This window comes from Halictus rubicundus, chromosome 2, assembly GCF_050948215.1.
Source record: "Halictus rubicundus isolate RS-2024b chromosome 2, iyHalRubi1_principal, whole genome shotgun sequence".
In the NCBI taxonomy this organism is placed as follows: domain Eukaryota; kingdom Metazoa; phylum Arthropoda; class Insecta; order Hymenoptera; family Halictidae; genus Halictus; species Halictus rubicundus.
Window position 1 is genome coordinate 8,132,388 of NC_135150.1, and position 17,058 is coordinate 8,149,445.

General features: G+C 34.4%; 1 long non-coding RNA gene across 1 annotated transcript in view; it reads left to right on the top strand.

Annotated features, from left to right (window-relative positions):
* Window positions 1-973: 973 nt before the first annotated feature.
* Window positions 974-17,058, top strand: part of LOC143364574 (uncharacterized) — a 244,296-nt gene continuing 228,211 nt past the window's right edge. The window contains exon 1 of the long non-coding RNA XR_013084193.1: window positions 974-997. This is a non-coding gene — a long non-coding RNA (uncharacterized LOC143364574). The remainder of the gene's footprint in view (window positions 998-17,058) is intronic.

The window sequence follows — 17,058 nt, forward strand, 5'->3', positions numbered from 1 at the left end:
AGAGGAGTTCAATAAACAGGAACAGATGTGTGCAATTCGGACAATGATTCGAAAGAACGAAGATCCGGGCGCGTTCAGTGAATAGAACTCACCGGGAGAACGTTAAACTTCAACAATCTTGAAGAGTGCTTATGCATTTAGAAGATAGTGAAGGGTGTGTGGTCATCGAAAGTTTTTGGGAAATTTGGACCAGGAGCACTGTTCACTTACGACTGCTGTCGTAAAATGGTACCCATCTGAACTGGCATACGCTAGGCTCGATCAATCGTCACTGAATTTCGCCTAGCTGATTCTGACTAGCATTCTTTGATTTTCTTCAGCGAAGGTGCTGCAGGATATCACGAGTCCGCCAAATGCAAAGAATCCTCAGCAACGACTAATCTGACGTATAAAGGAACATTGTGGTGTTGTTCGCGTCGTTCGGTTTCGATCGTCACTGAATTTTCGGCTGATTCTGGTTAGCATTTCTCTATAGACTATAAATGTGAAGAATCCCTAAGTACACGGTGTACCAAAACGGAGAAACTGGACACTGTGATCTTGAAGAGTGCCCGCGTTATTCGGTTCCAATCGTCACTGAATTTTCGGCTGATTGGGATTAGCATAAATGTGATGAATCCCTAATTAAAATTAGCCAGTGTACCAAAACGGAGAAACTGAACGCCGTGATCTTGAAGAGTGCTCGCGTCGTTCAAGCAAAGAAGTGTGTGAATTCTACCGTGTAAGTTCTCGGACAGCCTAGACCGGAGAGGAAGATGAAGACCGGTTGTGGTTACGCGAACGTGTTTCCTTAAAACCAAGTTTTCGTGGATATGGACTACCCGCGAGTGGAGTCGGTGTGATTCCTTCCGGAGACGATCGGAAGGACTTCTGTTCCGGAAACCACGATTACGGGAAGCATCGAGTGAAAGGGGGCGAGAAGGTGAAGACACACACACACACACATATACACATAGAGAAAGAGAGAGAGAGGGGATCGACGAGTGGTCACGGAAAGGTGAGTACGTGTCGATAACAATAATCGTAGGATAAATTAATGTTGCGCCACGTAGGACGAGGGTGTGTGGAGGGATGGTCGCGCGGGACGACCATTTATCAGCTCTTCGTACCCGATTCGATAATGCTGATTTACATATTTTCCGATAATGTTCCAGGTATATTTCGACGTGTGCCGTGCGCGCCCCGGCTGTAATCGCGCGTGTAATTCTTGTCCGTGGGTGCGCGCTCGCGCTCGCTTATAATGGCCGGGGGTATTAACGAAAATCCGTCTTAAATCTCTTGTAAATTAAATCTTCGATGATGCTCCGCCGGCATCATCGTTATCCCGCCTCACGCGTTTGATATCGATGCGCGCGATAACCAGGCTAATTCGCTTTTCGCCGGGATAATAGGGGGGGCTTTATCAAGGCCTGGAGTGTATCTTAAGTTTTGAAGCTCGCGTACATTATCGACACGTTCCACTATCGCCGCCCGGTATTGGTGTAATTTACCCTTGTGGGATTTAATGACGCCCGGGTACACCGTTCAAACTTGATTCTTATCTGTTTTATTACTTCGTTCTGGGGGTGCTCCCTCTCCTGTTCTTTTTTTCTAGTTTTTTCTCTTTTTTATCGTTTCGACGTCGACCAAGTTGTAACTTCGCGAAGTGTCTGGTAAGCTGATGGTGGCGTTCCGGCTTTTTAAAGGCTTTTTAACAGGTTCACTGCTAAACCACGCCGTTCTGAAAAGTCTCACAATCATTTAGTTAATGCGACTGAAATTGAGCGATTATAGTCTAATGTCGTAACGTGCTCGCTACCGACGTACTTGTTTCGATAACATAGTTTTCGTAGTCGTAATATTCTGTTCACTGCAACCCGCCGTCCTATAAAATATGCAAAACTATCGTTAGAGGGAAATTAGAAATTTCCTGAATATAAGAACTTCTTCATAGATTCATCTGTAACATAATTGAATAAGTTTGTTTGTTATTACTCTGTAGAAAATTTTTGAAGTTTCCTTTTGGTACAGCACAATTATTGAAAACCGTATTAATAAACTTCCGGGGTGCACAAAGTGTTGAATAGCGACATAAACAACATTAATTTGATTTTATTTTTGTCGTATATAATGTAGTACGATTTATTCAAATCTGATCAGAATAGAAAGAGTAGCTGAATCAATTATTGTACGCGGCAGAAAATGTTCAATCAAACTATGTCATAAATAGAGTAAAAATGAAAAACAGTATTTTGTATATGTTAGGCAAATTTGACAAAAGAGTCAACAATATTTAAGAAAGATGTAAAATCATGTTGCTCCTTAACAACGTATAAAATAGTACACCATCTTTTTTTTTATGGAAATTATAAAAAAAAATCAAATAGCATGACAGGTATTAGGATATGTATTATTTTTAACTTTGAAGGACGAAGACCATGATAGAAATTACAGAACTTGTCCTTAAACCTTGGACAGCGGTGCCTGGGCCCATTTTCACCACGATAATAGAAATTGTTTTCCACTGCTCAGTTTTTGTTAAATAATTTTGAATTGGTAGCTGTCCTATTAGAAACAATAGAAGACTGACGTGTCTAGGAAAAATTTAGTTATTGCGTTTGCCTTTATCGCCAATGAAAATATTGTACACGTTAAATATCTGTTAACGCGATAACGTGTTACTTATGAATTCTTTTAGTATAATAACTAGACTGCGAATGTTCATGCAATTTTCAGTTGCCATTAACGAATTTTTAGTTATCGAGATCTGATAGAATCTTATGTCCTTGGCAAACAGTTTCAATAAAGAGAAAGTACTATAATCATTCTATGAAAGGTTATTTTGATACTTGTTCTACTGTGACATAAACAACACCTGCAGTCTAATAATAACATTGGGTATGTTTTTTATATCGCCCCTTTCAAAGTTTACCGTAACAGTTTGCTCAATTTTCTCAATAAACGTTTCAATTTTAGATCGGTTTCACTATTTTTATAAAAAATTAAATTATAAAACCGTACTTACGGTATATGATTAACGCATTGTTCAAAACAATTGCGAGCTGAGTGTTCGTCGTTGACAGTATAACATAATGATAAGTGACAAACAGAATATTAACAATAACATTTAGAAAATAATTTGAAGAATAATTTAGGAGTGCAATAATACACAACATATATAAAAAACCGATTTTTTTCACGTTTCATATTAGATACTTTAAATAATTTCAGCTTATAATGCAGTAATGAATGAAATATAAAACCGTGTTATAAAGAGCAGACATTAATGCATTTATTAAATGTGACTTTAGGTATTAATTTTCCTATGCTTGTGCATTTTACTTATATGAGAAATTATTTTAAGATTGTAATAATGTTATTGATTAGTTTAACAAGTTTTCATATTGTTTAATACCATACAGGTTAAAACCGACAGCCATAAAACCATAGCAAACAGATTGAGAATGGTTTTAAACTTTAAATTTTACAGCTTTTAAACTTTTGGTGATGAAAATCGATGTTATTTTAATGTAGAATAATAATTAATCCTGTATTTTTGCAATGAACGATATTGTGATAAGTTCTCAGAAGGAATGGAGGATAAATTTACAAAGCGACATTTCCACAAGGCAATTTACATAAGTTTACAAAAGAATTTATTTACTCTTGGTTTACAAAAAGAAAGTAATGAGGCGTATGAGCTAAAAGCAGTGAATTGAAAATTTATTTTTTTTTCTATTTTTCTCTCTCAATATTTGAGAATACTAAAGCACACATTTAAATTAGTTTGGTTTTTAACAAAAAGATAAACAGAATTAAATGAAAATTAGCCTTTTCAAATTATTTACTTACGATCAAACAGTTCAATGTGCGAATTGATACCATCCATTAACATCGTAATGTAATATTCTGGGTCATGCGAAACTAGAAATTAATTTAAAGACCCAGCGATAAAATTTCCGCGCCTCTCGCGACCGTGATTTATCAAATACCGATGATTAATCAAATACTAAATGGTTTGAAATTAATTTCAATATAAAAGTTCAGATTTCATTATTGATGAGTGGACTATTTTATTAACAACAAATTTTGTTCAATAATTTTAACTTTTGTTATGTATTCCAACATTTAATTCATGATTATTATAGGTTCCACACGTAGAATATGAATCTTAATCAACACCATTTAATCCATATACCCGTGAACCATACAAAATAGTATCAAGTCATTAATTCAATGAATACGTTGACATCATTGGGGATAGTTACGTTAAAATATCTCTTTCTTCAACGATAACGTCATAATATTCCTTTGTTAATTGTTTCTATTAATCTATCTTTTATTGCTGCATTTGCAAATAGAACGACTTTTTCAATAATTCTATTTATTCTATTTTATTCTATTTTATTCTCGTTATTATTATTTAAATTATTGAATGTTTTCAATAGCACACGACTTTTTATCGCTGCCATGATATCTCAATAATCAATTGGTCAATAATCAATTTTACATACATATAAAGTAGAGACCCCTTTACCTGGCGAATTAATATTACATCAATATCGATGATGGTTTCTTTTTATTACTCGAAGAGGTTTAAGTCTTAGTTAATTTCTACTTTATACGATTGCCGTTTTGTTCAACATTTTTTTGCTGCTTCCTTCTACAGTTGACAAGACAAAGGTATCTTTACTTTGGTGTGTGTAAAATTGATTATTGATCAATCGATTATAGAAATATCATGACAGCGATAAAAAGTGATATGCTGCTGTATACAATAATTTAGTTAATAGTAATGATAATTGCATGAAAATTATAGTGTGCTTTCTGAAATATTGCCAAACAAGTATATATACAAAATTTTGAAACACTTGACCTATAATGACCTAACCATTATTGTCTCATAAATTTTCTGAAATTGACAGCTCCGAATGGAACTAACGCCGTTAATGAAAGACGAAATCCTAACTTACTAGAAACTGCAATATAAGAAAGAACAGAAAAATAAACAGTGTTAATGGGACTTGTGGTTGCTGGTTTAGTTACGTTGGTAAATATTGTTCTTCCGAAAGATTTGCTAGGATAATTAATATATTGGTTCCGGGGAACGAAACAGCTTTTTAAGGGATGCGCTTAAGCTAAGACAAGACCTGGTTTCGCATAAGATGGATACGGGTCAAGAGGTCTTCACATAAGAAAGATAATTACTGGGCTGTCGCAGCTTGCCGAGGATGCTGTGCAAAAACGAGCCACTTTTAAATGATAAATTATCCCGTAATGGTGGCGTATTGTCGTTCTTCGATGGTCTTCCTTTCTGTGGGTCCAACGTCTGTTCTGTCGAGCGATTACAGTCACAGGTGCACGAGCGATTTCACTGCAATACGTGCCCTCGATGAAGCAGCGCAATTAACATAAATGGTCCCAAATGTTAACGTTGACGCCGATTTATTCGATTGCCCGATCGCAAACAAAAACATTCACCGATTACCGCGCCCGTTGAATAGAGATTTACGGCCTTTGAGGCTAGGTATTGGCGCATCTGTTCGCTCGTGGCAATCCACACTGACTGCGAGTTGATTTACTGTTAATTCACTGCCAGATTTTAATTGGAATTATAATTGCTGCAATGTCCTTGATATTCTCATCAAAATAACTATTAATTTCTCTACTGTCACACTCTGGTTATGACAAGAAGTAGGTAAATACAGAACATATCCGGATTAGCTGTTGACAAACAAGAGAAATTCGACAACTTTTTTGGTATAAAAAACTAGATTTCTTTAAAAAATTAATATGTACATGTCATTAGATGATATTCAAGTAGTATTTGCTGAAAAATTGAGTTTGATGTTTTGAACTAGAAGGACATGACATCCATTTTTCCAAAGGCATTTTTCTGCAAAAAACTGTTTACGGTATTAGATACATAGCCGATAAATGTCCCAGAACTATCCTGAGGTCATCGAGGAGTGTAAACATAACACGGGTGGGGTATACCGGTGTCAGACCAAGAGACCACTTCGAATCCAATAACAAAACTTCTTTATTTTTCATTATTTTTTTATGGGACTTTCACCAACATATTCGTGGCATTTTTCTCATGAAAGTGATACCAAATACGATATAATTCCGATGATATTTACTTGTATAATGAACGATGAATGTTACTTCCCATTACAATTATATTAACGGAAAATTAGTGTAAATATGATCCGAATAATATCGAGTTTGGTATCATTTTAATCAGAAAAATTCCATATCGAGTATACACTGCATATCTTGGTAGAATTTTATGTAATACGTATTTTTGAAATGTTATATTACAGTAGACAAATAAAGCTAACTTTTGTCAAAGCCGATTTTGCAAAAATCCATTTTTAAAAAAGTTACAATGACTTAAACTCAAGTATATCATTTTTAATATAAATTTTCAGTTTTTTTTATTCGTAAAAGAGAGAAAATGTATGAATAAAAAATTTGCTTCGTTAAATAAATGTTTGAATTGAAGACCTTGGTGCAAAAACAGGGCAAGTTCATTTTTCAATAGAATTGCAGTTTTACATATCTTTAAATATTATTAAATGTTTGAAGTAAGAATGAAACAATTTTCGAAATCTGGACTTACCTGGTTTTTACACCTCTTTCAATCGCACTCTTTAAAAAAATTTATAATAAGGGCGGTGTCAATAGGAGTGGACGAATAAACATGCACATATGTCCATGCGACATTTACTATAGTTCACTGAAAGTTTTGTGTAGAAATGCATATTTGCATTTATTCATCGATTTCTATTTGCATCGGTGAACAATGCAACTGTTTCCTATATATATTTCTCCTGTCAGATCGCAATCCTGAAAATACAGCATGAATTGTGTAATGTGTTACAAACAGTTTTCTGAAAAATTATAACGGTTATCGATTTAATATTTTTCTAAATTGAATGATACGTGGTCTAGACTATCTGATGTAATAAAAAATTTTTTTAAGTCAATTACTAGGAAAAGAGAATGGAGAGACGCTGATTATTTTCATTAACCTTCACGCGCTCCTTAGAAATAGTTCTGCAAAAGATTCTATGTTAATTTTTGCTTTACACTTTAAACCAACAAATTATACTTCATTTGTAACGTCACATTTTAAAGAAATACATCTCGCAACACGGACAGAAAGATCAATCATTTTACAGTATGTAAGTACAGTAAATGGGTGAATTTTCATCTTGACGGACGTATGAGGGTTAAATAAAATGGCATATTACGTTGGAGTTGTTTATCTAAAAGAATGTTGTAAACTTTTCTTAGTATCTACTTTTATTGTAGGCGCAGTCAAAACGTTTGAAAAGGTACAGTTTAATGGAAGCGTTGCCACTATTGTTTTCTGTAATATTCTGTATTACTATGTCCTTTCTTTATCATTAATAATAGATTATTTATAGATCATTCAGCATATTCTTCAATAAAGATATTTTCTTGCATTACCGTTTTTTGAGAAAACTCTGTCGCTGAATTTTGACCTTAATAAGCTTATTGTTTCGGCGAACGCAGTAACATTCGCGAGCGAGAAAAGCTTAGGTGGTCGTTTACCTCATATTGTATTTCATATTTAATTGTAAAAAATCGTATTATAATTACTGATAAAAGTGTTGTTAACATGTTTTATTTCCAAACAACTTCCGGATGCTCTCATAGAAAGACCTCGTAGTTTCGTCGCGTTGCACAGTGGTCTATTTCCTCAATATATGTAGGTGGAATTAATTCGACAATTTTCGGCTCACGAAATAACTTAGAATTGATGTCCTTGACAAGCTTATATGTTCCTAATAAGCGATCGGAAGGTTTTGAGTTTCGTTTGTTTTGTAAACATTTGAAATTTTCAAATGTTTCTCGTCTATTAAGAATACGCACCAGCCCGTCTTGATTTTGTGTCAAGTCCAGATACTTTTTTAAATATTCAGATAGATTTAATTCAGATTATTTTTTAAAAATTCGGAATTTCCAACTTCATATTTGACATTTACGCTGTTAGGTATAGATGTATATTAAAATTTTTACTGTACCGTATTCGGTAAACATTATAGTTATGATTAAGTGAAAGTTTATCTGTAGCGGCTTGCAGCTGTCAACATGGGACAATTTTTTGTTTTACAAAATCATTTATTAATAAGTAGAAGGTACCTATTTCATGACTTACAATTCTCAATTATTTATTCGTATTAAATTCGTATTAATATTTTGTAATATTTCATTATTGTAATATTTAAAATTATTACATTTGGGATTAAACAATTATTTATTAATATATCTTTTTCAAATTTATATTTTTAAGTTATTATTAGCAAAATACGTAAATGATTTTCAGTGTCATAATAATCTTATAAATACTTTATGATTCTGAACCTTGTCTCCTAAAGGATTTTCGAGTTTTCTAGTGGGTAAACCGCGGGACGTGACACTGCAAAATGTTTCGAACAGAAGTTACTCGATATTCAGTCGTCTATAAACTCCCAGAGAAAAAAATTACAGAACATTTCTTTTTTATAAAAAATTATGGTCACCTTAATTTTTTAATTGCCACTATGTATTTTTTACTACATATTGTTGTAGCTGACTTAAGACGAATCGAATAACCTATTTTACTATGGCATTAAGTCTTAAAATAATGCTGAAATAATTTTGTCCGCCTAGATTGGCATTTTCGTCCACTGTGCGGTGTGTAGATCTTTTCGACTCAGCGCGTATTTGTAAAGTCAATACCGAAAGTCACAGATTTTCGTAATCTATAAGTACGGCCTACAATTTCGGCCTCGATGCAAGCCTCGAGAGTTTGTTCGCGCAGACGTGTTTCTTCTATACTTTGAAGAATGAGTTGGAAAAACAGTTTCGCCGGTGGTACCGCCGGCCGAGATAAGTTTCTAACTAGGCGTAATTTCCGCGGAGACATTTTGTTCCATCGTCGACTCTGTTTTACGTTTCGACGGCACTGCTCAGTGTCTCAGATAGCGGTTCAGAAATTGTGCATTCGTGAACGGGAGCTTGAGCAGCTCATATTGCACGATGGATGCGCCTCGGTGATATTCCCGGTGCACGTGTCCTATAGTCTGTACGTAAGCGAAAGCGCGGCTGTAAAGCGCGGCCGAGGGCAGAACGTCTACTTAATGGAACTGCTATCGTTTCAAACTATTCGCGATAAGGCTACTCTGAAAGCTCCGTACCCATTGGTTTTCTCCCCGGAACTCTCTGACGTCTAATACCGCGAATATTAGAGAACCTACTTCGACAATAAGCGTCTTGCGACATTAGAGTTTGCGCTTGTGTTACCTCCCGCTCGCTTTACCGTTGCTGTACTGTTCCCTCAGACCTCTCGTAATAACCGTGCATACTTATTTGTATTGATGCGAACTGAGACTGTCAATCGCCTTTACCTCCTTATCAGGGAATTTTATTCTGTTCCTTTTAACCCTTCGCAGGCGAGAACTCTTCAAGTTCATTTCTTAGCGAGCCGAACGTACAGTGAAGAGCAAAATTGAAAACATTTTTTCAAAAAGTCATTTGTTTATGTATTTATTTATTTATGTGTTTAGTCAGTCACAAAAGTCTCCATATATCATTTAAGATTATGTAACTCTTTTAAAAGCGAAGCAAATGAAAATAGTAAATATTGATTTTACAACTTTTTTATCCGAGTCTGTAACGAAAATTTTAAAAAATACCACTTGTAGGTTTATGTTAGTTATATGTATGCTGAAAATTATTAGATTACGCTATTGGGGTTGGCCTTTTGGTTGTCAATAAACACATAAATAGTGATTTTCTGAAAATATGGTTCCATTGGTTCAATTTTGTTCCCCTATATGATGTGATACACGGAAGAGTTATAGAATGTTTTGCAATGGCTCTGTACAATTTTATCTGAATATTAACTCTTTGCATTTTGAGGTTATCTTTAGCATAACAATGTTTCCCGAATATCTCCACTTAAAACTCTTAAAAGTCAACCCTCGAGAGGAAACGTTATTTTTCCTTCAAACTCTTGAGTCACGACTGGAGTGACAACACTATTTTCCCCGAAAACTCTTAAGTCATCTTTGGAGTGACAACACTATTTTTCCTTATGCCTTCTGAGTCTCCTTCGACGTCACAATATTATTTTTTATAGGTCTCTATATTGTACATTATTTTGTTATAGGACTCTATACTATACATATTACTTTGCTGTACGACTCTGTACTATATATAATTTTTTTATAGAATTCTGTGCTAGATATTACTTTTTTTATAGGATTCTATACGATATTATAGTGCAAAGATTGTAAACTGGGAGCACAATGGAAGGACTCAGAAGCCAATCACTATAACTTAAGTTTATTTGAATGTGATCTGCACAGTGCATATCTGTCATATGCACTGTGCAGGCATATTTTTACAACTAACTTTTAAAAGGCTTAATTATCAGTTTCCATGCTCAAGAACTTACACTGATTGTTTCCTGTATAGACGAAACATTTACAATTTTTGGTCAAACTGGATCCAACACCCGAGGGTTAGGAAACGTTCTTCTACTTGAAATGTTCGAATTACAGCATCTAACAGATGCACTGTAAACCAACAAGGAATTACATATAGGATATTTCCACAGTGCTAAATATCATTCTTCCAGATTCCGTGGACCTAAATCTTTCATATTAGAGCAGATAACGCAGACCCAAGATTGTACACATCGAACTTTCCGAGGTCTTTGGGTCTCCCTTCCACTGTCCTGAGTTTTGCCCTCCTCGGTCGTTGAATTATGTACAACACCGGATCCCGGAGTTTCAGATTTCGGATTTAGAATTTCTCGCCCGAAATCTCAAGTTTGTACCATGTCCGAGACGCCGTAACTCGGATTTAAGGCCTTATATAGTGGAATCTGAATTTTGAGCTTTTAGATCTTACATTTCGCAGGTGCTATCTTTTCGCGGTGCGGGACATCGCAAAAAGTTTTCCCGTCGTTTGGCCATTGTAAAGATCTTTTTACGGTTCACCGCTGATAGGCCTCGTTGGCCAGACCTCGGGCCACTATGATATAATAAAAGATTATAACAATCGTATTTATATTTCCACAATATAATTATATAATATAATTGACAATTTAATTAAAATTGACATCGAAGGTAACTTTTAATAAAAAATCGCATCTGGTATGAATACAATAAGTAGACTGCGGATTTTATTTATTTATGACAAAAATTGGCAGATAAAAAGAAAAAGAGTAAAATCATTTGAAGAATTTAAACATATTGTTGTATTGGTTTAAACTGATTAAAGTTGTCTATGTGACCATTTTTATTTTGTGTAAAAATCCGCAGGCTAATAATAAGTCTGTTTGCCTGTAAAAAACGTAAGTTGCACTATGTATGTATACAGACTGCCCCAAAAATGTTGTTATTCCTTGAAAGGGATAATTCCTGAGATCATTGAAGTAACTTTTTCCTTTGCAAAAATGTTCTCCGTGGCTTTGATAAGGAGTTATTAACGAAAAACACGGATCAATCAGAGCGGGGGTATAGCAGAGGGATCCGTCTGTGTTTTTTGTTAATAACTTCTTAACAAAGCCGCGGAGAACATTCTCGCAAAGAAAAAAGTTACTTCAAATGGCGTCAAGAATCACCCTTCAAGGAGGTACAACATTTTTGGCACAACCTGTATAAACATCAGAATGCCGAACAGGTTAAAACGACTTGTCTCTTTGTTATTAATTATTAAAATTATAGGGCAATTCTGACCAGTCTATAAGAATCACCCAACAGGTATTGTAAAATAAATTTGGTGTTGGACAGTGTAATTTGTCATAAAATATTCATATTATATTTTCTTTCATGTATCAATTTTAATTTTGTTTTTATCCGATTTACTAATGCTCTAATAATTAATAAAAATATTAATAATATTTTCTTCTTAATGCATCATTTCTAATATAAATTATAACCATACACCAATTTTACATATTAACTATTCGGAGACTTACGAACATTTTTGACCGTTCAACTTCCACGTGGTAATTCTTAGATTTTTTGCATACTCTTTATAGTTTAATAAACTGGCCGAAAAGATTGTATAGCAACTTTTCAAAAATCATTTTAAAGGAGAAGCTGCAATCTTCAGATCTATGATGAATTCAGGCAAGAAAAAAATGTTTCCATCCTTATAGAGACGTTTTAATTTACTAAATTTTTTATGAAAAAGCCCGTGCTCTGTCTCTCCCATTATTGTCCTGTTGGATCATGCGCATATATCATAGAAAAAATCTAAAAGTGGGATTCTAAGAAAGCTTTAATATAGACCTAGTTGGATTATTGTGCGGATTTTTTTCGCAAAGTTGTAATAGTTTAACACTAGAACTACCAAGTAATAAATACAACTGATGTATATTGCCTTGTAATAATGACAAGACTGCATCTATTCAAACCTAATACCATTTTCATTCTAACATGTGCTTCAATGAAAAAGCCCATTCAAAAAATTCCGATGATAACATTTTTATAATTTCAGTAATTGTGAAAAAAAAATTAAGAATCAGTCATTTTAACTGGTTTGGCAGTTTTAGTGTTAAATATTATGATTTTTAGGAAATATTCCAGCATCTGATTCGAAAATAGATGTCTATCGACATTGTTAACGTGTATGTTGACACTGTCAGCTACTACGGAGGTAAGTACTAAAAACAGAAGAAGACTGCGACTATCCATTTTTATGTGACAGTATCACAAAAACCTGCTGGATAATTTTCACCTCAACGAGTGCACTCTCTGGTGAAGATCGATAACCCAGGCCCATTCAAGATTTAATGACTAAGGTTCAGGGTGCATAATTCGGAATTCAGAGCCTATGATCCAAGATACCGTGTCAGCTATCTTAAGATTCTATGATCGATCTTCGGCATCTGCATACTGGAGTAAAAAGTTCGAAGTACATGATCTTATAACCAAGAATCGGGGCAATGGAGCAACGTCTCAGAGAAAGTAAATCAGAAACAGAAGTCTAAGTGGATCCTTTTATTGTCGATCTGTGTAGCATAATTCTAGCTCGAATGTCCGAGATCGTGAATAAAAGGGGGAAGTCACCTAACATCGGAAAGCACTTACGGAAATCACCATTTTATTCCGTAATTGAAACATAACAGAAAGATTTAATCTGTGGAAAGCATGTGGTCAAATGAATAGAAGCACAGAATAAAATAGAACTAATCAATCCCACAAAATAAAATGAAAGCAACGGAACAAGATTAAGAACTATTCTAAACTTCATTTTATCAGATGACGCTGCCAAAAAACAGCAAGTATAATTTATTTACAAACTATTAAGGTTCGCAGCCTTCAGACACTGACTTAAGATCCGTCTTGGTTTTGATCCGACGGGTCTTAAGTCTGTGATTAAACTTGTCACATTTCTTGCTCTGTATTATCGATATCATGAATTCTGATACCAGGAACGTGCTTCAAGTTTTTGGCTTTATTTCGCAGAGAATCAAGACAAAATTCGAATCGAGTATATTCAATTTGTAGCTGGAGATATTCTCTAGGGCGCGCTACTTTCGATTTCATCCAGAAAACTCATCCAATGACATAAAAATGCTTGGATTCCACGGCATGCACATTGTCAATTTTTGGCCTACTTCTAACGCTTATATTACCAAATATCTGCATAATCTCGCCAGCTTACGACCAGTGCGTGCTACATTGAACCTTCCTCTTTCGAATGAGCCCTTTCCCAGCGAAAAATATTCTCATATAAGGACGAAAAGTTGAGGCACGTAAAACCATTTTTGCCTAATTTTGTCGGTAATATAGTCACTCTACCTTATCGTGAATTACACAGTCTTGGCTCTTAAATATTGAATTTAATTTTGGGAATCTGTAAACTTACAAAATAGCAAGAAAAATGTTGAGTTTCTCTACGGGATCATTCTAAAGTCAACATATGTTTAAATCCATCTTTTACCAGTTATAATACTACATTGATAAAAAATATATATCATTATTATTGAAAAATCGTCAATAATCTTGATATGTGGTTCTTCTTATGTGGCCCAGCTATTAAGGGCCTGACAATTATTTTCGATTTTATTAAGCGATGTGCAATTAAAATTTAATTTCATTAAAATAGTGCAACCAAGAAGAAGCTATATAAAGTAGTTTCAAGTTAAGTTCAGTTGCATCTTAAGCTATTATGTAATATGTTAATATATTCATGTATTGTATATGCTACATAAACCATACTTGGTTTAAAGCATTAAATAAATAATAATAATCTTGAAGAAAAGTAACCATAAAGTACGAAAACATGATTCACAATATTTACCGTTCTAAACTAAAAAGTTTTTCCTCGTATATTTTTTCTATCTGCAAAATGAAATAAAAATGTAATAAAACCTGTATATTCTTACGTAGAAATTAAACTAAACTAAGTTGTACAGATACTTTCAACTAGAAAAACATCCCTATATTGTTGTTAGATGTATGCAAAAGTTTTAGACTTATTTTCAATTTTCTTTTATTTATACACGACGCATGAGATATGTTGCACATCGATACCAAACAAATCACTGCACAAAAAGTCGCAAGACAAATATTTTGATTATAATTATAAGTCATAATTTATGAACGATTAAGGAAGACGGCAACCGTTGCATACACCTAATTCTTATACAACTTCATCATTATAATTTGCCAAATGAGGGTATAGAGTTGGTTAAAAAGCTGCTTGGGGTCTTTAAAAAGAAAAAAATTCAGTATAAACATTTGATAGCGTAGGTGAATGATAATAGTTGTACGTTCACTTGACATTTACGCCGCGCAGAGAATGTGGCTCGGTTAGTTGAAAAGTGAAAAACTGAGGGACGAGGATGATTTAAAGGAATACTCGATCACGTGAAACGTGGGAAACGTCCAATAATCGTAAATTGATTGCCACTTAACAAGCCGATACGAAACAAAGACGCGAATGCGCATACTTCTCACTGGCGAACGCTTTATCTTATTAGGTTCCGGACTGTCTCTGACAGTCGTATCTTCAAAGTGATGAATCGCATCTCAGCTCGGTAGCGTTTCACGTGAATTCTTTCCTGTCCGCGAGGACATATCCCCGCGGAACTGTTTAATTAAACAACCGACCGTTTCAGATCTCTGCGACATTGCGTTCACCTGAAACGACGACAAATTGAATTAGCAAGATTTCTTCAAGACACATGTACCGACATGACAATTCCTCTGAACAGCCCAAACACCTTGATGTTCGCAAGGATCCATGGATATTGGTTCTAAGAAAAAAATTGATTTCAGTGTAGATAGAACTTTCTATCATGACTTCATTATTTCATTTTTCAACATTACGTCCTGCCTGCGCGCCAAAATATTTCAAAAATGAATTTTATGAATTTTATTTTTTCGTGCAATCCTACGCCAGATTATTAAAATAATGTTCTGGAATGTACTGGTCTTACCATTGACACGACCTTCGTATAGAAATAGCACTCAGGAAATTATTATTATAGAATTATATTATATTAATTTCAATAAACACGCAGCTTAAGTGCTCATTACGATTTTTTCCCTGATGTAGCGGGCGAGAAACTGAAGACACGTTTTTCTAAAAAATATAGTCAAACGTCTGTGAAAACTTTGACTGTTTTTCGCGACTGAAATCACCATAGGTTTGAAGATTAAAACTTCGTTCTTGCAACGAAACCCTGAACATTGACGTACGATTTTTTTTTAGTCGTTTTGTCGTGTTTTGGATGAGAGTTGTTCTTAATTTTTGTTCCACAGAATAGTGACAAAAATATGGCAGTTTCATTTATGTGAAAATTAAAAGTTTTTGGAAACGCTTGAATTTGCAGCATTTTTGAGAAAAAATGGATCCTCAATTTCCCACACTGGTACATCATGTAAAAATATCTTAGAGGAAAATAAAATGAGTCCAGGCTTATGGTTGTACTATTTACTTGTACGGAATATCCACAATTTTTCGGGAATCGGAAAAGTAATGTTTAAATACTTTTTAGATCTATTGTATGCTATTAATTCTCTCTGAACCGAAATAAAATTGTATTTTGGAATATTTTGTCGTTTTAATAGTCGTCGGAAAAAGAATAGGTATACAATAAATATAAATATTCTTCTGTTTTTATGTCTGAAACTCTGCAATTGCACGAGCATTAGCAGCATCGTGACGAGCAATTCAGAGGACAATATAATAAGCTAATAATAATAACATTTCATTCTACACGAGCGTCCGATGATTGATCCGGACACGATAATACTGCATAATTTATGGTACATCCCTTCTCCATCGTCAATCGTCGAACGGCATTAAATCAGAATATCAGTTTGGCGCGAGGGTGAAACGATTGGTCGCTAAAGGTAGCAAATAAAGTAACGACATGAAAATTTTACGAGTCGTATCAACTGTCCATAAAGCATTGGAAAGCCAAGAACCGTTTCCGTTTTTCAGGCAATATGCCACACGCACACTATGAGGGATAAATATCAGTGAATTACGAGACACCCGATCTCTCCGATCGATAGAACGACTTTTATTATGTCATTCGACAATGGCGAAAACAATACCGCGTTAGTGGTTCGCATGACTAGCCTACTTTTTACGCAATAAGACACGCGAAGGTCTCTCGCGTTTATCGACGAGCCACTGACAATGAGCATCTTCATCGAGATTCCGAAGGACCGTCGCACAGTGCGGACAAATGGCCTATTTTTCGGCACTTTTCTAAATTTAGTTATTAATGTATATATATATAGGTAATTCTTCACAGAAAATGAAATTTATCAATACAACTAATAAATTTAAAAACAAATTAACAAATTTTCCACAATAGATCTTAAAGGAAAGGTGTGGGCACTTGTTAAAAAGTTTATAAAATTAAGAGTAGCAGTTAGTTACAAAGAAAAGTATAAAATTCTTAAACTATAACAAGTAATATATTCGAATATGTAAGTATCTTAGGATACATTTTGCCGTTTTTGTTTTATGTTAATTTGAAGTTTTATATGCAATTAATAAATAAAACCACCGTTGAAAATTTAT